At 39.6% G+C, this 6238-nt stretch overlaps 1 pseudogene; it reads right to left on the bottom strand.

Moving 5' to 3' along the window:
* Nucleotides 1–4455: 4455 nt before the first annotated feature.
* LOC114896581 lies at nucleotides 4456–5943 on the bottom strand (annotated as a pseudogene).
* Between the last annotated feature and the right edge of the window lie 295 nt (nucleotides 5944–6238).

Here is a 6238-nt window from a genome sequence, read left to right as displayed (position 1 = left end):
TCAGTTAAAGACTTTATCTTTGGGCCTGAATTAAATTCTTCTTACATTAAGGATGAACATTAAAACTCCATGAAAACAAGAGGCTGGTGACTATCCTTCCTCTTACGTACTTGTTCTTGCATCAATCATCACTTCACAGTTGAACTTCATCATGTCAAACAGTTCATCTATGTAATGATGACCACTGACCCTTGTAATTCATTCCACAGTCTTTTGCAATTTCATATTGTCTCATTAGGTTCAGTTCTAGCCCATTTCATGATCAGGCTGTAATTTGTTCGTTTTCCATTAACTTCATTATAGGCAATTATTTAAGAAACTTTCTTAAAGAGTTGTCAAATGGAGAGAAAATCAGCAGATTTTAGAGTTACTCTGCCTTTGGGTACACTCTAGGTAGATGACAACATTCCAGAAACAATCTGGACTTGTTCTTAAGTAGCCTCAGACATGTATTGTAATCTCTATGGTTCCTATTGTCAAGAGGTTTGAGGGAGCCTAATTAATCACTCTTCCCATCTTTGGGAACTTAACCAATTTAAGTCAGACAAAAAGCAAGTAAGTATTAAAATAGGCTCAGAATTTTTACCAGTAAAGCTGGAGTGAAGAGTATAGCAGGGTCTTTCTACCTTTATTTTGATCCTAGGACTTGAGACCCTCAGGTCACTGACCTGTCTGTCTCATTGCAGGTGGATGAGCTGGGCCTAAAAGAAGCCCTGCTTCTTCTGCATACTCCATGGAATTTACAAGAGCAAGCATTAGCTTTTCCTAGACACAGTTCTCTCCCAAAAGACAAGAGATAATTGGGTTCATGCTGCCTAAATCATAATGCCTGGGTCCTAACCTCATGATTATGTGATTCAGGGAAGGGCAGACTCAATCAGAATGCTCACTTCTTCTACCATGGGGAGAGCTCAATACTGGAATAAGGTGGGAAAGGAGGATGTGATGAAGTGTTCCTTCCTGAGAAATGCAGTGAAAGTTCCTTCATAGAAAAATGAACATGGAGAAATAGCTCCCTGCACCCAGGAAAAATACCCTGACTTGTCAGGTATATGACACCCTGACTTCCAAGTATTTCTGTGGAGCTGTTTAGAACTTGGACTCAGCAGAGATGACTTTAAATATCAAACTACTACCTTTCAACTAGAACATTGGATAAATATATTAAGTGTCTAGACCCCTATTTCTTCATCTGCCATAGCGCAATGATATCAGTACCTACTTCACAGGTTGATGTGGATATTAAGCGAGAAATTACATGTAAAACACTATATAAAGGGCCTGACCTATAGAAGGCCCCACCAGAATGATAACTATAACAGTAATTGTAATTATTATTATCACTATTATTATTCTCAACTGAATATCTTCTTCTTTGTGAATTGAACTTGCTTATATATTCACATGCATATAAATGGTTCCTGTTCACTTATTGAAATCAGTAACTCTAACCCAGAGTCAGCAAACACAGCCCATAGGCCAAATTCATCCCCAAATCCCTCTTTTTTTACTTATAAACAAATTTGTATTGGAAAACAGCCACACTGTTTTCATTTATATATTGATTATGGCTGCTTTTGAGCAACAATGGCAGGTTGAGTGGTTGAGACAGATGCCAGACACCACCAGCTCACAAAGTCGAAGATATTTACTTTGGGGCCCTATACAAAAAATGTTTGGCAATCACTCCTAACCTCTATGCAGGAATATGTGAAACATCAAAATGGGCCCAACTTGGGTGGTAAAAACACTTACACTTACGGCAATTCAAAATTAGAGCACTGATACATTTTGATAAAGGTAATGATTAAAAATGTGAAAATGCCTCTGATTTGGGTTTATGAGGCAGTCAGACTTTGAAAACTTTGCTGCGATGACTTTGAAATAATACTGTGTTTGGCCACTCCAACCAGACACAAATAGGCATGTTTTTGTTTTATATTATTTTTTCTTAATAAAATGTTTTTAAGCAAATTAGTCCTTTTCACCTTTACTAATTCTCTTCCTTATTTGAGATTGTCATTCTTTTTCTAATAGCTTAAGGTAAATACCAACTCCTCTATTTTTCATCTTTTTTTAATAATAAAAAAGTATTGTGAGGGTACAATCTTTCCTCAATCTTGCTTTTTCTGTAACCCCTAGGTTCAGTTATAAAGTATTCTCCTTTTCATTGATTTTTAGTTAATAATTTTATTTTTCTGTTTCCTTTGATTCAATAGATGGGTGTGCTGCTTAACTCCCCAATAACTATGATATTAAAATTCTTTCTAGTTTTATTATATTATGAGAATATGATATATAAACATTTTACTTTTTGGATTTAAGATATTCATTTTAGCTAAGTGCACGATTTTTAAAAAATTTCCAAAAGATTATTCTTGATTTGGTGAATTTAAGACCCCTCACATATATAGCCATAGTTATGTAATCAGATATACCAATTGCACTATTTATAGCCTGTATGTCTTTACCTGTTTTTTGTGTACTATCTCAATCCAAATCCAATATGGGTGTATTAAAATCTTCCACTTGCACTAAAAGAAAGAAAAAAAACCACACAATATGACCTCATTCATGTATATGTAAAATTACCCTTAGATGTGTATGAACTTTCTTATTCCCAGGTGTTACTGCCATCTGACTGCCATCACCATCCATTCTTATTTCTACCAGATCAGGGTTTCTATCATCTCAAACCTTCCTATTTTTTAAAGTTGATATATCAGTGAGTACTTCTATAGACTGGCCATGTAAATATTTGGCAAATTCCTTAGATCTAAGAATAGCTTCTTTAGCATGGTTGTTTTTCAGGATAGTAATGAAGAAACACCAAGAAACATCCCTTTGACTGTACCTGCTTTGAGTCAGTGCCCAGCCTCATGCTAGCTGCCTAGTCTTTGAGTCTTGCCCATGACATATAAGACTTTATTTCCGGGCTTCCCTGGTGGCGCAGTGATTGAGGGTCCGCCTGCTGATGCAGGGGATGCGGGTTCGTGCTCCGGTCCGCGAAGATCCCACATGCCGCGGGGCGGCTGGGCCCGTGAGCCATGACCGCTGAGCCTGTGCGTCCGGAGCCTGTGCTCCGCAACGGGAGCGGCCACAACAGTGAGAGGCCCGTGTACAGAAAAAAAAAAAAAAATATATATATATATTTTATTTCCAAGATGTGATTCCATGTTTAGGACAGTAGGTGGGACTAAAACCTCAATGCTTCTCATAAGGAACACTGATCTGGGTTTTCTCCCAGATAAACTCTAATTTAGATTGTTTCTTACTGAGCCACTTTCTTGATTCTCATATACAGACTACAATCCAGAGTATTTGGTTTTTGTACACAGTCTTTAATATTTCTTTAAAAAAATTAGAAAAGAAAGAAATGCAAGGCATTTAAATGTGTTGACTACATTATAGCATCTGTTGTATATAAACCAAAAGATTAAAAAAAAAAAAAAAGACTGTGTGCCTATAAAGAAAACAATGTTAAAGGAAAGAAAAATTTCATTGTCACGGAAAGCACTAGCCCAAAAGCCGGTTTCTCAATGTTTCTCAGAAGATAGAATGTAAACCAGAACAACTGCTTTGTTCAGATTGGTTGTAAAACCAAGCAAAATAAATCTGACGCTTCAAAATGTATCACACAAAATCAAACATGGAAGAAACAAAACCTTTAAAATTCAGTTTAAGTATCTAGATATATGGAAAGTCCAAGTGTTTTAACAAATACAACAAGTTTTATGTTGGTGAAATGAAGTTGGTTATTTTTTCTAAGCTGCTTCTTTAAGGTAGACTAATCCAATTGTTCTCTGAGGGAAGAAGTTAGGAGCTACAATTGCAATAGCTGTAAAAAATACTCTACTGGACCCTAATATTGTAATCTAGTAACTCATATCTTTTGAAGTTTTGGTAGGTTTAGATGTCTAGTTCAAAATAACTTTTAAAAGATGGTCAGTGGGCTATGCTCTGACCAATAAAAATATTAGTGAGCAAAATTAGGAAGTGACACGCTCCACATACAACTAACTTAAGTGTCTAAGACTTAAGGACAAAGCCCTCATTCACCTAGAACATCCATTCCAGAAATATGGAGGGTGTATCCAGTGAACTGAGATTAAAGTTTTAGACATATTACTGCTCACTTACCTCTGTATATGGCAACCAGGAGAACTGTGTATTCATATCAGAAATCTTAGAATTATCTTTGTACAATATTAAATTTTACAAATTTATCTGCAATCCACTTATTCTTCCCATTATGGCTCCTTCCAGGAAACTTGACACTCTCCTTTGGTGGTCTCAGGAATCTTTTCAACACAATTATTTCTTTAAAAAAAAAAGATTGCTTTGAGCATAAAATGCATATGTGGCTCTGCCATATTTATTAAATGGATCTTGAAGTATTTGATTCTTGGTTGAAGGTAGAAGATAGCCACACTGGTTTTAAGGGAGTTGTTATCTTCAGAAGTGTTTTTGTAAATCACTCTTCTCAATTTCTCCTTTTGTTGATTTACTTAAACTTTCAAGAAACTGTTCAGAAACTTTTACATAAGGAGCTAGGCTGGTCTTCTTATAATCTCTGATTCTATGCTTAATATCAGATTCAGCTTCCTTCTCTTTTTCCTATTCACTAGTGGAAATAGTATCCAATTCATGGCACATGGCACTTATGGTTGGTACAGTAAATGGATCAAACTGATCTACTTTCTGTAAATCAATAAGCACAGTGCAATCTGTTTTAGGTTGACCACTAAAAGGCCTCTTCAGTCAATGGTTGATTCCTTTGCTAACACTGATATCCAGCTGTGGAAAACAGTACTGGAGCGCGATCTCTCACTACAGCCAGGGTCCACATTTGTCATTTTCGATGTTATTCTGACACCTGCTGGCTACCTTCTTCAAATGCTGCCAACCCTGAAGCAAACGGTGATGATTTTGGAAGCTTTCTTGATGTTCATCATGAATTGTTTCAGAAACAAGGCCTACAATCTTATTCCAGCTTTATTTTCAAGTATATCTTGATCAAGACATATTCGTCAACGTATTCTTTTTATTATGTTTATAGATTTTCTGACAAAAGGGTTAATTTTTTCACTTAGGTGAACTTTCTTTGTAACGTCTTGGCCACCCTTAACAAGCCTCAAATACTCAACTACCCCAGAAAGTACTTCAGAGGGCAATTTTAGGATTCATCCCAGACCCAGCAATGAACACCTCTCCTTCCAGAATATACCCAGAAACGATGCTTAAATCCCAAATCCTCAGGCTTCTCTGGTGGCGCAGTGGTTGAGAGCTCGCCTGCCGATGCAGGGGACACAGGATTGTGCCCCGGTCCAGGAAGATCCCACATGCCGCGGAGCGGCTGGGCCCGTGAGCCATGGCCGCTGAGCCTGCGCTTCCGGAGCCTGTGCTCCGCAACGGAAGAGGCTACAACAGTGAGAGGCCCGCGTACCGCAAAAAAAAAAAAAAAAAAAAAAAATCCCAAATCCTCCTTCAGGGCTCTGTCGATGGTGCATATGACCGATGTCATGAGAGCCCAGCACTTAGAACATTTGTCTACATCCTCTTTTCCAGATCACTCTGGTTGTTGAAGGATTGGTAGTGAACGTAAATATCCTTCCAACGTAAATGAATATTCACGGTGCCGAAAGTAATTCTTTATCACTCCACCAAAGTTGAGCCAGCGACAGTACTGGGCCTATGGAAAGAGCCTCTGGTAATAAAGCTTAAGCAGCTTGGGCAGCTGGGCGGCGTCCAACGCCTCCACAGAGCGCGGAACTCGTCCCAGGCCGGATGGCCCAGAGAATTGGCGGGAACCTCAACCGCAGCCTCGGCCACTGCGCAGGCGCGTCGCCGGCGTCAGCGGCCGTCTGCAGCCGCCCCTGGGAGTTGTAGCTCCCGCTTGGGAGATGGCCTGGCGCCCGGAGGCTCTGCAGCATCTCTGCCCATCCGCTCTGACAGTGGGTCCAAAGCTCAGATGGAGAGAAGGAGGCCATGCCTATTCCAGAAAGAAGTTCTTCTGCGGCAAGGTGAGTCCTTGAGCATATTAAGAATCAGCAGCTCGGTGAAGAGATACGTGAGGCAGGGCGAGGTGTGTGGGAAGGGGCGGGATGTCCCAGGTACTCCCCAGGCACGCCCCTCCTCCCGAATCTCCGCTCTGTTCACCAACCCGGAAGTTCCCAGAGTGATTTTCAGTACACTACGACTTGCCTGCTGCAAACCCCCAAAAACCCGTGTATGCCTG

Source organism: Monodon monoceros, unplaced genomic scaffold, assembly GCF_005190385.1.
Source record: "Monodon monoceros isolate NGI ecotype Baffin Bay Population unplaced genomic scaffold, NGI_Narwhal_1 Super_Scaffold_16, whole genome shotgun sequence".
Lineage (NCBI taxonomy): Eukaryota > Metazoa > Chordata > Mammalia > Artiodactyla > Monodontidae > Monodon > Monodon monoceros.
Note: the sequence above shows the minus strand (reverse complement) of the source record. Positions and strands in the feature narration are given on the sequence as shown.